This window comes from Plectropomus leopardus, chromosome 22 (assembly GCF_026936395.1).
Source record: "Plectropomus leopardus strain MGB_pleo_1.0 chromosome 22, ASM2693639v1, whole genome shotgun sequence".
Classification (NCBI taxonomy): Eukaryota; Metazoa; Chordata; class Actinopteri; order Perciformes; family Serranidae; genus Plectropomus; species Plectropomus leopardus.
In genome coordinates this window covers 15380934-15398117 of record NC_142197.1, presented here as the reverse complement: position 1 = coordinate 15398117, position 17184 = coordinate 15380934, and the positions used below count along the sequence as shown (strand labels likewise).

The 17184-nt window shown below is 39.0% G+C and overlaps 1 long non-coding RNA gene across 1 annotated transcript; it reads left to right on the top strand.

The window, feature by feature from the left end:
• The first annotated feature begins 5748 nt into the window (after positions 1 to 5748).
• On the top strand, positions 5749 to 14718 carry LOC148185887 (uncharacterized). Its single transcript, XR_015775512.1, has 3 exons — positions 5749 to 5855; positions 10176 to 10317; positions 12073 to 14718. It is a non-coding gene; the product is annotated as an uncharacterized LOC148185887 (long non-coding RNA).
• Positions 14719 to 17184: the final 2466 nt, after the last annotated feature.

The following is a 17184-nucleotide window of genomic DNA, read 5'->3' as shown; positions in this document are numbered from 1 at the left end:
TGGAGTCTCAGACCACACAAACTGCAGTCTGTAGCATGACAGAGAAAGATATTAAGACAAATCTGCAAACATACACATGACTGGGACATCTACAGATTGTACAACTGTAAATATGTGCAAAATGTAGTGTACCAGCACAGTGTCTGGTATTATACTCATACAAATACTTACATATTTGCATTCATACTGACTTGTGTATTTGTATGCTTGCTTTCCAGAAACATATGCAGGTACTGTGAGAGCCAGAGAGCGGCGAGTGTGAATTGGCAGACATAGTGGACATCTAGCTGGTGACCTTCTACATCAAATAGGTGATTGGAGCCAATTCCAACCAGGGAAGCACAGGCACACACACAAACACACAAACACACACACGCAAAACCACACACACACTCACCACACAGCCAAGTTTCACTGGGGGGGATAAACTGAAGATAGATAACTCTAGTTGCTCCTGCCAATATCTTCCTCTGACCTGGATTCAGTTTAGAAGAAAGAAGTTCTACATGTTAAGTATCACCCACAACATTCGCAGAGTGCCTTAGGTGTACTGAATTTAATGAAAGTTTATTGATCCCTGTGACGAAAGTGAGAAAATGAATACACATTGAAGGTAAAGTATTTCTCAGTCACATTTTGTATATATTAAAGGGATAATGTAGATTTTCCCATCTTTGCTCTCATCAAAGCCACCAGACTCCACTGACAAAAACAGACGTTTTAGCTCGCTGAACACATGAGCTGTTGGTCAACTGCTGCTGCGATCAGTTAGTTAGTTTCTGTTGCTGTGTGAAATTGGTGAATCTGAACTAACTATTTTAAGATACAAATGTCACACAATGACAAAGAAACACTATCTGTTCGAGGCAGCGATAGACCAACAACTCCTGTATTCAGCTATGTTAAATCAACTGTTTTTCTCAATGGAGTCTGGCTTTAAAGAGAGTGATATAATGGCTTTGTTTTCCAGTTGGAAATTGCCGTGTGTATTTTAAGTAAAGCAATGAAAATTTTCTAAATAAAGTGTAGACGTCAAGTAATATTAATTTTTTTAATGTAGGGCTTTTTTAGGTGGCTAAAATATGTTTTGTTGCTGACCCCTCCACAGTAGCACATTGTTTAGCTTCTGGACTCCTGATGCAGCAAAACTCCTGCTCCTTCTCCAAACTGGGGGCGGGATGACTGACATTTGCTGAATGATTTATATTGTCTATGGATAAATACCCCATACAACCTCACTTCAAAATATTTGAACTATTCCTTTAAATTTTCTTTGTAGAGTGTGTGCATGCAATGATTCATGCATGGTTACATCCGAATTAATCGAAACAGTTGCTTTTTACCCCCCTTTTATTATGAAGTGAGTCCATTAATTGGTTAAAGCCAGTCAGTCAGTAAATGTTCAACATCCATTGGGCTTCACAGGTTAAAGCCTTCAATTTAGACTGTGTATCTGACCTTGAAAATACCACCACAGCAACTCAACTCACAGAGCCATTTTAATCAGCTGGAAGGCACAGGGCAACACTCCACATGTAATTATCATGTCTATTGTGCGTGTGGTCCGCAGAGACTCTGCTTGTTGGGCATGTGTGGGTGGAGATAAAGAAGAGACGTTCTCTAACAGATGTACTCATGCATGGAAACACTCAACGGTTCAGACACAGAGGGACATCAAGGGCACACACCATGCGTGTGCACACAAATAAGGGAGCGAGTGCACACAGCAGGACACACACACACACACACACACACACACACACACACACACACACACACACACACACACACACACAGTCTTGAGTTTAGTAGGGCATGTAGGCAGCAGCAACATGCTGGGACCATGAAGATTTCATGGAGTTCACTGTATATTTGTCGTGTGGAAATAAATTATACAGAGCTGCACACACAAAGTACTGAACCAGTATGAATGGAGAGACACACACAGAGGCACCCGACACCCCGTGCATTCACACAGGCTAAACAAAACAGACAACAGACCCACAAACACAAGCCTGCAGTGCATGGGGGCTTCAATGAATTATAGAAGCAGTCAGTTTGATTCAATTTGATCACAGTGCAGCGGGGGAAACAGTTTTCCATACTTTTTACTCCTCTAAATTATTTACACTTCCACCTCCCTGTGGTCTTGTCTGTAAAAGTTATTTTTCTAAATAAATCAATAGGGGGGCTGGAATTTCATTAATCTGCTAGCCTGTAGCTGCAATTTGTAAGACCATGTCACTGTGAAATTGTTGTGATGAACTATCGGAGTGAGTGGGAAATTCTTTAGTGAAATTGCAGTTTTAAAAAGTCGGATTTCACAGCCATTCAGCTGTTTTGTTCAGCATTTGACATTGCAGGCATATCAGTGAGATTTCAAGATTTATGTAACTGCCGTTTGTTCCACTTCTCTCTGGCCAGTGTTCATGCATAGTGAGGCTTTTATGACGCTTCTTACAATGCACCACAATAGCCTGTTGTTCTGAGAGCTTTTGGCTAAAGTTATTGTTATCCTTTAAGCTTCATCCCTTTATGACGAATATCACCATCTTCCAATAGTGTCAGCACATCTTTGGGAGGCTCTCAGGGATGATGTGTGTCAGGCTGCAGCCATGGTAAATATAATCAGAGTGGCTCAGCACATGCCAACAGATAGCACAATGCCGCCATCTGGTGCTATATGACGGAGTATCATCTGAAGTGGGTATCTGAAAAGTTTTCTGAAATCCTCTCACATCATCACCTGATTTTGATCCACAAACAACACTCAATGTAATAAAACCAATTTTAAACTAAAGAGAGTATTTAAATGGAAGCTTAGAGGCTGACTGTCATTTTTAACTATTTTTTTCTTGATACGTTAAATGAATGTATCACTTTTCCTCAACATATTTTTTAAATAAAGCCAAACTTTAACAAGCAATGACCCTCGTCCAAAATCAAATTTATCCTAGTATATTACTCAAACTCTTTCTTTTTCTCTTTTCTTCTTTTCCTCTCTTGGTCACTTCTGTCTCTGCCTCCCTATATTTGATTTAGTCTCCTCCTTTTGGCTCTCTTAAATTTCTTTTGTCCACACCTTTCCCTCCGATATATAAACCCTGAGTGAGATTTCTTTTCTCTTGTGAACAGTCTTCTAAGTCAGATGTGAATCATTTTCTCTCCTGTGTTAATGACAGTATAATTTTTCAAGTAACAAAGCAGAAATATGCTTAGTGGATGTCCAGTTATGTTCTTACTTGGAAGAAAACGTGAATGGTTTAAGCCCTTTTCGGAAAGTCAAATCAAGTCAGACTTTATTTGTAGAGCACATTTCAAAGAACGGCAGTTGAACAAAGTGCTTTACAGTCATAAAATACAAAATAGATGAATACAGAAGCAAATGGCAGTAGGAACATAGGAGAGAAAAAAACACAAAAGAGCAGACTGCAGCACAGAAAGAAAGAGGCACAACAAAAGATTGAGTCAATTGTACGTCAATGAAAAAAGGTGCATCTTCAGTAGCGTCTTTATGCTTTATAGTACCAGAGCTGCCCTGATTCATAAAGGTAAGCTCTTCCAGAATTTAGGGCCAGCCATCACAAGCCTCCTTCCATTTGTGATTAAGAGCATAATTATTCTACCATTAAAGCTGATTTTATTAAGCATATAAAATGATATTGTAAAAAAAATAATGAATGGTCAGACATCTCACTCTTAAAAAATAGAGAAACATGATAAACCCCAGAATCTCTCACACTTTCACACACGCAGCCAGAAAAACTGAGCTCACCAAAACCAACCAGCTTACTGCAAGAGAGACCATGAACAATGTCGAGAGTGAAAAACAGGCTGGCGAAATGATGGGGGAGTGACAGTTATCTTTTCACAGCAGGTAACTGCAGGATATCCACGATTTGCAGAGATCGCTACGTTGGCTAAAGACTATGATTGCAGTAAATGATGCTTTCACAGATGCAATTACTGTAAAGTGTCAAATCTCACTGCCAGCAATCCTCATATACTGGATAAATGAGTCCCATGGTGAGAGGAGACACAAAAACACTTGACCTCCTGAACCCAACATTTAATTAACTATCACAGGTTTCTGTCAAGAGATGTGTTATGTACTCAATGTAAAGCTATGTTGATACAGAATTTAAATCATCTTGTTTGCTATTGTTGTTATGCTGTTAATTAGACTTTTATATAAAATTGGTGGGTGTTTTATGTATTTTATTGCGTTTTACGTTCAGCTCTGTGTGCACTTTGTTTTTATTCACTGCAAGACAAACTTACTGTGGGGGCCATGAAGCTGAAAAATATGGTGAAGACTAAAGTAGATATGAAGAATTGAACTGCCTCTAGTTACAAATCCTGGACCAAAACTTTAACATTGATCGTCTCATCTGACTCTGGATAAGACTCTGCAAAGCTAATTTTCCCACAATCTTCTTTGATGCACAATCATTGGGAGGAAGTCCCCCACTGGTTAGCAACATAACACCCTTTGCTGATGCTGGTGTCAGCAGGAGGGTAGAGGTTAGTCCCTGGCATCAGCATCAGGGGGCTGAAAGCTGTTTCTGACTGGATTAAAAAGGAGTTAAAGGTTTACACTTATTGTTTGATGTGAATCAGGGTTGAATTTTTATCTCAGTGCATAAAAGCAAGAAGAGTGAGGAAGCAATAAAGTAGTCTGTGGCCCTGTGGACACCCAGTATTGACATGCATCTGTGTTAATGCGATTGATTGGGCAACACGTCTATGTGATGACATCTGGCATTGGAAGGCGTTTCCACATGCATATTGAGTGACTTGTGATGGGATCTCACTTCCCCTGTCTGCATGCAAATAAACACACATCTTTTCTGTTGCTAAGGTCACACGTGTTGTTTTTTTTAACCTGCAGGAGACAGTAATGCTCTTCCCGTGCCTAGTCTGCTTGAACTTAAAAGAAGAGGAGGAACGAAAAAAGAACAATAAGAAGACGGGGATGCATGGACATAATTTGGACACAAAAGCAACCATCGCTGGCTTTCAGACATTACGGGTGGACAGAGAACTTGGGAGGTAAGAAGGAAGGAAGGAATGCCCTGTTGGTGCACAAATGAGCATGTATTTCCAACTACGCAGATGAAACCTTTGAATGTAGTCTGAGTTATTGGATCTTAACATGCATTAAGGACACATTAGGTCACATATGTACTTGGAGATTTCCAAATATGATAAGTGGTGGGCAGACCAGTTTCTCTCACAGTAGTATGTTACTTCGAGTTCAATATTGTATATGTATCAAGACAATTAATAAATGATAAAATAATAGTGAGATGAAACACTGATTGAAGAAATCATGGCAAAGTATGATTAGATGAAATCATGACTTTTAGGGACCCCATGCAGAAATATTAAATATTAAATGCCATGGATTTGTACTTTATTTATCAGAGTAGGGAGGTAGCTAGGGTGTGACTTTTTTTTTGTCTTTTTTTAAATAATGACCCAGTTGTGGATTTTGATTACAAAATACAACCACTTAAAGTTGACTGTCCCTCTCCTAAGTCCATCAAAAAGCACAACTCTCTCCAAACAGGCACTAATGCCACTCTGTTCATAACTGAAATTTACTTTGGAGCATTCTACAAATTCCCTTTTAACAAGATAGCATGACATGGTACATGCTGCAGGCGATTTTATTCACCAACATTACTCTGCCTGAAACCTCACCTTCAGTTCTGCCTGTCACACCTGATGCTTTATTCTCATTTTTTGGCAGGACATTTGGTCTTTGTCTCTGTGCTTCTTTCATCTTCTTCTGTCTGGCTGGCTTTTCTTTTGGGCTCCCTGATTTTTGGAAAGGCACTCTGACTTAACTAGTAAGTATAAGATTCCCTTCACATCTTTATCTTAGTAGCAAATGTGTGTTCTGCATGTCTGTGACCTGCACTGTCAGATAGACTGGTGCTCTGACAGTTTGCTCAATGATAAATTTCACTAACATTGAATACCACAGATAAAATAACCATTTCTGTATAAAAAAAAATTAAAAAATTAAAAAACTGACAGAATTGATATTCATTTTTGATTAAAATCTGTTTGTAAGCTGAGCTCTTGCACAAGGGTCTCAGACATTATTTCTAAGCACCTACACAGCTAGTTTTATCGTCATAGCTTTCGGAGCACATTTAAGTAAGGAATATTACATATTTTCTTGGTAATTTTATGGATGGAAAGTTTAAGTCTAAATAAATTTAATTTAGGTTACTTGCAGAAGACTGCTCTCCACACCATGAAAATTCTGGACATGACCACAGAAACTTACAGAGACATACTACAACAGCACCATACAGATGGAGAAGGCGATTTGAAAATGCTAATTTTTAAAAGTAAAGACACTTACTGTTGACCAGCGTAACTGCACTTGAGGAGTGTCAAGTGCAACAGTTGACTGTCTTTGTATGGAGAGTAAAAAGAAATGGGCTGAGCTCACACTCGTGGGTAATGACAATGGCTCTTGTTGTTGACAGTGTGTTATCAACCTTTACTGCTTCGAGTGGGTTAAAGAAAAGTGCTGAGAACTTTAAAGTCCTTTAAGGAGCTTCTTTATCATCTGATGCCACTGGATGGCATTGAAAGCAGAGCAGAAATCGATGAGAAGTGGTCTGTTATAGAGAGTCTAAGTGTTGTATAAGTGAATGCAGTAGGCAGGCCACTGCATCATCTCGGCCTGTTTTGTTCTCTTGTGAGAAAACAAGTGTTTATCAGACTGTAGTGACAGGTGGTCAAATTACACTGGAAACAACTTTCAATTAGACGAGACGTTGTTTTTGCAAAGATGTTCTTATTATTCTTCTTACTTCTCTGTTCATATTTTTGACATTTGCTCTGTTGTATCTAATTAGCCAGTTAAACCTTTCTGCATATTCTTGGAAGCTACCCAGAACACCCACAGTCATGTATTTTGTCATTTGAGTAGCTTCACTGGAGCAGATTGGGGTTCTGTGCATGGTTATTAAGTATTTAAATGGTATTCAGGAATCTTATTATGATCATTATTTAATCTTAATTGTTTTTTCTCTCTCTTTCTTCCAGCTGAGTGTTTTTACATTTCGCAATGATCCAAAATCAAAACAAACAGATATGTGCAAATGGATTCACTTAGACGCCTGTGCCCATGCGTGTACACTCATACACAGAAACGTATCAATATTCACGCAGTGTAAAAAGCCTTGCAATGCACACACAAACGTAAAGACACACACACCATAACAATATGGTTGTGTGGTCAGCTCTGAGTGGTCTGAGATAGTGAGCAGTGGACTGAACATTAAAGGTACTGCATGTAGTTCTGGAGAAAGATAGTTGATTGTTGAGTCTCATTCCAAGGTTGTCAAGTCTCGACACTTTGGGTTGGTGGTTTGGTCCGACTACCAGCCCTAAGGGTTGGTTGCAATCAACTATCTTTCTCCAGAGTTATATACGGCATCTTTAAAGGCCCAGACACACCAGACCGACATCAAAGAACTAGTGACAACAAAGGCCAAGTGTTGTGTTGCCTCACAGTGACTGTGTCTTAACCAAAAAGTTGCCTCTGAGCAAACCGCAAAGACTACGACCAACTAGCATATGCATTCTACGCCTTTGTGAGAGAAAATAACACTCCAGCCCAACAGGCATCAGTAGTCTGTATTTGTTGTTCAAAAAGGGAAACCTGTTGAATGACAGGATTGATTCTAGATGCATATAGTCTGTTAGCACATAAACAATACAACTCATTGTTGAAAGATTAAATTGTATTTCCTGTCTGTTAGTGAACAATAGCACAAGCAATGACAAACCATTTCTGCTAAAGAGCTCAATAGCTGAATTTTATTTTATTTTTTTACTAAATAGAAGTTAGTTTTGATCTCGCAACCTCTTGACTTAAGCTGCTTGTTTGCCTTCCTCACTTTCATTTCTCCTCTTGTGAGCTGAGCTAAACTGCCAATCAGAATAACTCTAATCACTGATGGGCTTCACTGTCTCCAATGCCAATTCAACATGCTGAATTGGCTGAATAAACACCCAACAAGGGTCGATAAGTGCCAATCGATGATGGTTACACTGCAAAAACTAGGGCAACAGACGCTCACAGACGTCTAAACAATAACAATGGATTGACCATCGGCTTGGTATGTCGGTGCTCGAACAAGTCATCCTTTCATCTACAGATCATTTTTCCAGTTTCATGAACCAAGGCTTCTTGTTTAAAACACTAGCAGTGCCACTGTCTCACAAGAAATACACTATATTCATAAGTTAGACACAAAACTTTTATAAATTTTTCCACGTAAAGCAAAATGCATATATTCATACAAGTGACTGGCATAAAAAACAGGTTAAGACGAAAATACAATAAAGCAAGAGGTTTTTGCTTCTTTTACAATGAAAGGACTTAAGTACTTTTTTCCCCATGGAGTTTACATAGTAAATGTCAGTTTTCAGACAACCTTTCGCAAACTGTCACACTGTTAGTCTGGTCTAGCAAGTCGCAATAAATTTGTTAGACAGTGTGGGAATTTGTCTGCAAATGGTGTCCTGCTTGTCCCTCTCCTGTGCACCTGTTCTGAAATAGATGTGTGAAGTGTTCTTCTGTGCGTTGTTAATGTCAGACATATTAGATACATGTTTTAATGAAGCATGCTGAGAAGCTGAAATAGGCTAAAACTAAATATTCATTGCTGTGTAAATGTATAGCAATAACAAGACAGAAAAACAGAAATAGACAGTTACAGCATACTATTCTCTGCAGCAGCCTAAAGCATATAAGAGCAACAGCATCCTCTATTGGTTAGATCATGGCCATGCTTGCTTTTTCTATTTGTGTGTTTGTGTATGAGTGTGTGTGTTGATGATGTTTGATAACTTAAAATATAAAAATCTCAACAATATTACAACTCTTTTCCCTAGGCTGAAAATCTTATTTGATCTCAGGCTTTATTGCTTTGATCACAGTGATGCTGCTGCTCTTTTTTTTGTCTTGTTTAACCTAATATAGTCATATTCAGCTGTGGCTGTGTCTAATATCTGCTTTGCAAGCTAAAAGTCTTCTCCAGTTTCTCCTAAACTCTATTAAAAGTGCAGCATATATCCCCGCAGAATGATTTAATTGAATGATTCCTCCGTAGTTCGTGTTGCTGTGTGTTTCTTTATGGCCAGTTGTGTACGTGATGGTGTGGGTATACCAACAGTAAGTGTTTGTCACTGCTTTTCTGCTGTCTTTACTGTGCAGCCATCTGATGTCATTCTTATATGAATTTCAGTATTTTTCGACAGGCATTGAATTTTATCAGAGGTGACAGGTCACCAAGGCACCGTGCCACCCACCTGATGCTCTCGCTTTGTCTTTTCATCCTCCCTGCACAGGCCTGCCTGACACCAAAGGAGCGCGGCACCATTTCAGTTATAATTCAATAAAGCACAGATGGTTGAGATTTCACACACTGCCTATTTAAACAATGTGGGAATACCATTTCCTGCTTAGGCGAAGAAGGTAAACAGAAGCACAAAATGAATCCCAGTTTTTATCTGCAGCATATTCTTTTTTTTCATGAGAGTCTCAGAAAAGATAAATTTGTTTTTGTCTCTTTATGGTAGTGTGAAGTTTGCGTACCGTGCGTGTATGTGTGTGTGTGTGTGTGTGTGTGTGTGTGTGTGTGTGTGTATTTGCATATGCTTGAGTGTGTGTGAGTGGGGAAATGCTAGAATATATTGTCTGCGGCATGATTAATGTTTCTTTAAACCACCGGTGTGTAGTTCCTCCGTTGGTCAGCAGGTGTCACTGTGCCACAGAAAGAGAGTGCTAAAGACAGGTGGAGGATAGAAGAAATTTGTACAAAAACATTCAACACAGTGCTTATTTCAACAGCTTGATCATTAGTTTTCTACATAAGGATGTGTACACTGACATGTATTCATTAAATGATTTAGCTGATGGCATCATTTACTGCCCTCTGTGGACGGAGAGAGAACATGCACTCATGACTGCAGAGGAAATTGATAAAATGTTACAGTTAAACTGATACAACTTGTGTTAGGCTCTGCTATTTGCAAGCATGTGCTCTCTGTGTATCATGTTTTATTAGTGGCTTTTTTCCCATGCCCATTCCTATACTATAATAACTGTGTGTATGTATCTGTGTGTATGTTCCCCATAGGTTCATCATTACCGGTATTGACGTATAACCAAGGAAATCTAATATCCTCAGCTGAGTTGATCATCAAGTGGAGAAGGGGCTGCTGGATTGTGTGACGCCTTGGTATGCTGGCTGCCAAGAAGTTTAAGGCCATGAAGAGCAGGTATTCTTTTCTTGCTGTGTTTGTGGAAGACAAACTGGGTATTTTAAGCCAAAACATGTTTTCCTAACCCTAACCATGTGTTTTTTGTGCTTGAACCCAACTACACATTAATCGTAGCATTGCCAAAATATTAAAATTAAATTTAAAGATTCTAAATATCACTACATATGAAATGTACGAATGATATCAGTAGTTTGCAGAAAAGTATAATGTATATTTTGGCGATAGGGTTGCATATTGCTGTGCTGCTCTCATGCACTGTTAGTGCTTTTTCCTATGAAAGGTAATGCACCAAAATTTGTGTATATCCCATATAATTTTGAGCCAGTCATTTGTCTATAACCCACTTATCATAATAGGTCAAAATAAGCCTAGTCCCATTGAAACGCCCAGTCCCTTTTACTAGCCCAGACCAGTAAACAGCCGTCTCAATTAGAAGCCTGGTCTGGTTGCCATACAGTTCATTTTTATAGAAGTTCTTTGGGTGTATTAAACCGGGTTTTTGGCTACCTGCTGGTGCTAACATTAGTTAGCTCCTTAGATTGTGCATTTCATTTTACTGAAGCTGTGAGCACCAAAGAAGACAGTAATACCGGCATAGTAAACAAGAAGGATGCAAAAAAAGAGAGGTTTAAATAAACAATTATTTTGTGTGAAGGGAAACAAAAGCCTGTCTCATAAAGATGTCCCAAATATAAGCCTGTTGAGTTCAGTAGTTGAAGCAAATAATAGCCGGGGTTGTTGATGTGTCACAAAACAGAACCTTGACACAGGAGACCGATGTTTAGACCTGCATGACCCTTGAGTCACCACCATGTTTCTTTTCCTAAATCTAATTTACATAACTTTACTTGCCTAACCCCACAGCAACTCCAGCATGGTTCATTTTTTCTACACCTACCAAAATTAACTTTACTTGCCAAAACCTATCCTTACGTAACTTAAAGGTAAGTACATAACGTCATTTGTGGGGTGCTAATTTGTTAAACATTATACAAAACGGTAACAGCTAGTTTTGAGGTAGGGATTTAAAGTGACGTATGAGGAAGCCCTTCTTCTTCTCAGTTAGCATTAACGTTACAGTCACCAGAGGACAGACACAAACCCAAAATAGATTCCATAATACTGTTTAGAGTTTTGAGCTACTTTTATGCAATAACAATCCCTCTTCTGAAGGCAGATGAAACAAGCTAAGTTAGATCTATCAATCAATCAACAAGATACAAAACTGGTGAAACTGGTGCATTGATTTACTGCTCTTCATACATTGTAGGCTGCTGCTTTATAACTGTGTTTCCAGTCGTAGGCTGCAGTGTGAGTGTTTATGGAAATCCATAGTTTCAGGTTGCAGTAGAGTTTTTTGCAGTTAAAAAGAGAGTTGTAAGAAACAGAGTGAAGAACAGAGGCAGTGTAACAGCATATGTGGAGTCAACCAACGACTGAAGAGACAGAGAACAGAAAGCACAGAAGCAGAGGAGCTTGAGGAGGCTGTGGCTCAGTGTGGCCTTGTTTGCTGCTTCATTAATCATGCCTCCACAAGGCTGCACTTCAACACAAGTGTGTGCACAAATGTGCATAGACACAATGTGCCAGAACGTTGTTTTACAGGTAAGGGGATCTGTGTAAATGTCTGTTAGGCATAATGCATGCACATTGCACATTGTGTGTTTGTTCATGCTGTAGATGCTCTACTGTGTGCCTGGTCTGAGACACGGGTGCGTGTCAATGTGTGTACACGTTTCTGTGTGTGTGCAGTAGAAGCTGCTGACTCCGCAGCTCATTACAAACCACCAGGGAGTCCTGTGGCCTTCAACTAGCGAGGAGGAGGAGGAGGAGAAGTCTGTGACCCAGACATAAAGGAAGACGCTGGGATGGAGAGGCGATGTCGGCCAGGGTCCCGCTGGGCACACTATCTACTACACTGACTGCTCCAAACAGCTAAGCGTGCGTTCCTTTTGCACTTTGTGTTCATGTAGGAATGGCTTTAGTGGTAGGTATCACACATTTTAAACATTGCTCTCATACTGTATTTTTTAGAATGACAGCAATACATTTTTTTAGGAATGACCTGATAATAATTGTTGCTTGTTGATGGTCAGTAGTCTTATCTTACAATAAAGTATAGCTTCAGAATGCATACAAATAATATGACTGTAGACAGTATATCATGGACCCTGTGAAGAGGGGTGGATGAAATAATGTGGGAGCCATTGGCTGCTGTGGTGCATTACTGTTTCTGTAACTGAGACTGTTGTTATTAGCAGTGGCAGAAAAAGTATTTTGATAGAAAACTATGCAAAAATACTCTGTTAATAGTCCTACATTTATAATTTAATGGGTGAAAATTAAGCATTATCAACAAAATATATTTTATATATCGAATTTTAGTTCAAACAGGACACAAACTGCAGAGTCCTGGGTGAAAGTATGGTGTCCACTGTCCACCATCCCTCCCTTCCAATGTGGACTTCTTGTTGTTTATACTATGTCAGTTGTAGCGGGAGTTGGGATCAACTTCAATTTAATTTCTTCTTAAACTACATTTAAGAAAAATGACAATAAATCTACCTTTTACCTTTACCTTGTACCGTGATTTCAGTGCATGTATTGCACCAAAATAAATGCTACAAATGCTACAAATGAGGTAACATAGTAACATTTAAATGTGTCATACCTAAATCCTAATAAATACATAAGTAAATCTATAACTGTTAAGGGCCCCTTTGAGTTGGTAAAATCGTCTCCCGATTATGACCATGTCTGTTCAGGTTTTAATACTCCCATTTACTCAAAATTTTGTTTGTTTTGAGACACATCTGGCAAACACAACTTCCTATGAGTGAGACATTGTCACAGCTGGTGACAGAAAACATTAAAATACATCATGCAAATTTGGTTGGAAATCAGTACTTCACAGAAACTCTGTTGATTGTTTACCTCTTTAAAATCTGTGGTGTCTGTGAGGATTCCTCTCACCTCAGGCTAGATGCCATTTAAAAGTAGACAGTTATCGAGATGACAAGTGTTGAGTGTTGGACTGGGAACTAAACCAGCTGTGAGGATCTGGGAGTGTGAAAGTTCTTATTTTCATTTATTCTGAGGAGAAGCTGGTTATGATTAAACAACAGTCATAGATTTTTCCTTCATATCGTTTGCTTTTATTTTCAAAGTAAAAGCGCATCTTTTTTAGTGAAATCAGACATCTTACTTAAATCAGGTATCTGCAAAGTCCCCGCCTAAAGCAATCTGTTACCTATTGGAGGCATTTTTAAGCATCTGTTTTACGTGCACTGTAAGTTTATCAAGCAAAACACAAAATTCAAACACACGTTTGGGCTTAGGCTTGGCCTGAGGGAGATGATGATGATCAAGGAGACGGGCTGAAGAAGGTCTTTTAAGCCTTGAGGCAACTGAAAGAGGGAGGTGAAACTTAGAATTAAAGTGCAGATGGAGATAACAGGAGCAGACATATTAGAGAAGTTTATTTAATGCTTTGAGCAAGTTGGGATTTGGACTGTGCAAGCAGGGCTGCAATTAAGACTATGTAGATTCAGCGTAGATATATATTATGCTGTAACACGCAAATTTCCTCACAGTAGTGGCAGCCCTAGAAATGTTTCATAGGAGTAGTCAGAGGGGCCACTGAAAAATCTTGGGGTGGCACATCAAAACCAAAGTCATCACTGAATTTGATTATATTTTTACAATTAATGTTACTAGTTATCTGATGTGCAGTGGCCAATAGTTGTACAGATAACATTTTTTGAAAATAATTGTGACAATAATCTTCTGTGGAAAACCTTTCATGTAATGTAACATAATGGCAAACTTATTTTTCTGTAGCTGTCAACATAACTTAGCTCTAATATGTGCCGATATCTGCCAACATTTTGTTTTTGTGCTCCACTACTACTTTTAGTTTGAACTGTATTTTTGAGATCGAGAAATATTTGTGTTTTACATTGTAAATGGTCATGGAAATTTTATTATTGGTTCCTGAAAAGTCATGAAAACATTGTGTTGTGGGAATTGCGTGTGGATGTTAGGCAATTTGTCATTCTTCATATAGGCTGGTTATCCTTTTCAATAAAAGATGTATTTTTTAGGAACAAAGTGTCCTAAGTTAAGGGGAAACTCACAGTTACCCGTAGAATTTATTTTCATTTAGATTTATTAATGTGAGTGTTCATGTTCATGGGACCTTTTTGAAAAGACCCATCCTCATCATAATGTAGCTTAAATTCAAAGCATAATTAAGCCCCCAAAATGAGTAATACCGGTGGATGCCTTGTCTTGTTTTACAAGATTTCAAGACTTTTCAAGAGAAATTTAAAGATTTCTAGCTTTACAAAAATGAGCGCGCCACCACCTCTTAAAGACAGCCACAAATAGGGGCGCCACTGCCTCACAGCTGGAATGACAAAAATACAATTACAGTTTTTACAAGGTTTGAAGGAGTGAGAGCAGGGTATTAAAGGTCACCAAGGCCTTATTGCATCAGTTTGACGGAAGTGGAAAAAATTCCCATAGGGGCTTTAAACTATCATATAAATCACATTATTAGAAAGTGTAAGTTTGCAGTTGCTGCTCACCAGATGATACTGATATCGTCTGTGTTGGTGTTCATTTCTGTTGCAGACTCTCAAATTAAGAAATGTACAGTAGTTGTGTTTCAGCCTTCGTCACATTGTTAAATTATGTGTTAGCGTAGAGAAATGAGGTCTATTCATATGTGAAATTCTGGATGAAACAGCATTATGCCTAAAGTTCAGGGATGAGATGACAGAGAAATAGAGAGCAGAGACACGGAAATGAGGCTGGAGCCATATTGGCAGCACAACATCAGTCCCATCCCTGACCCCATCTCTACGCAGCGGTGTCTGAAGATTTCATTCATATTGAGCAGAAAAACCCCTAAGTGTTCATCGTCTCTCCCACCAGAAGAGAAAAAAATAAAAACCACACCGTAATAACACTCTAACATCCTCCATTATTCCAGCTGAGACATCTGCTTCTGTAATGAAACCAACAAACAAACATGCATAATTCAACCAGCCAGCCGGTACTGCATTGAGTGGAAATGAACAAAAAAAAAAAAAAAACAACCAAGAGTCCAATAATTATTCTTGCAGAAAAATGATGAAGCACCACACTTACACCTAAACAGCCTTATTTACACTCATTTGTTAGGAGCAATTCAGGAGCTGAAACACTTGTGTAGTCTGTGTGTGTGTGTGTACGCGCGTGCATGTGAGTGTGTGGAGAGAGTGCAGTGTACCGTTCAGCTACAAAGACAGTTTGTTTTGCAGATGGGAAAGTGCTGGTGTCATTTTTTATGACAAAACCAAACATTAGGTTGCAATAAACAGAGTCAAGCTCAAAATTAGGGCACTAACAGAGAATGAGAGTAATGATGATGGTGCAATAGGGAATAAATCTGGGTACAGACCGCACACACACATACACACGGAAGAAAAAAAGACTTTGAGGCTACAGCCACACACTGGCTTTGGGAATCTGAACCACTGATATATCGTAAGAGCTTCTTGTAGAACCCCAAGATAGCATCCATTAATTTTCAGGAAATTTCCCGCTCAGCAGATAAGCTAACTAAGTTTTGGTGCTTCCCAGTTTGACTGTGTGTTTTGCAGCCAACTTCACATGCACATTATTACAAATGCACAGATGCGCTTAATGAAACTGGAATTCTCTTGATCTTCATTATCACCCTCTTAGCACAGCAAGTCTTCTTAACACTTTTACATTGTTTTCACATATTTTCACAACCCACAGATTTCATAGAAAGAAAAACAAAAAACAAAAACATCTATCCACAGCTGATAGAAATTACTTGCATGATTATGAATCTCTAATGCACCTGTGTGACACTCAAATGCACAATGTTTTGATAGCAACCAGGTCTTACCCATCTGTTGCTATTTGCAAGCATGGATCAAAGACGTGGACAAACACACATTTTAACTTATATGCTTTCCACCCATTTTCCATAGTCACTTCTTAGCCTTAATTGTTTTGTGCAACTTTGCATGGAGATTAAGAAAAACAGAATAAGAAAAAGGAAAAAAGGAAGTCAATAAAGACAGAGAGATTGAAGGTCAAAACTTGAAAAGAAAGGAAGGAAGACAGAGCAAAAACGGTGATTGAGTGAGATGACAAGCAGATAGTAATAACAAAAAGAAACAGCCAAAAATGAGACAAGAAAGGATGCAGAGAGGGTAAAGAGGGCAGCAAAAATCGACAATTAAAGACAACGAGGGAGAGATGAATTATGCATCGGTGTGACTATAGAGGACAGGAGGAAACCAATCTGGAAGGGAGGAGATGCCAGACTGATACAAGCTCCATTTATCTCTACACTGACCTTCTTTACCTTTCCCACTCCTCTGCTAAAACCAACAGTCTAAAAGAGAAGGTAGAAGATGACTGCCAAAAAAAATTGAGCCTGTGAATGTAAGACTGTGAGGAGGAAAGATTAAAAAGGAGTGAAAGAGCAGAGAGATGTGTAAATAAAAGATACAGTCAGCTAAAAGAAGCCGTAGTGTGGACAAAAATAAATAAAGGATAGCGAGAGTGAATGCTGTAAAAAGAGCTGGGAAGATGGGGCTTTTAAGGATAGAAGAGGAGGAGAATGAGAGGAGGGAAGGCTAAAGAGACGGCACGCTGGGGGAGCACCTTGACTTTGACTGCAGAGGTTAGAGGGGATGATGAAGTCGATTGCTATCTTTCTTTGGCTTAAGTGGAAGAAGCACTCCCTCAGCTTTGACGTGGGCAAATACTGTAAACTGTAGTAGTACATTTAAAGGCTTTAAAGGAATAATTCAACACAAAATAACCATTTGTGTATCT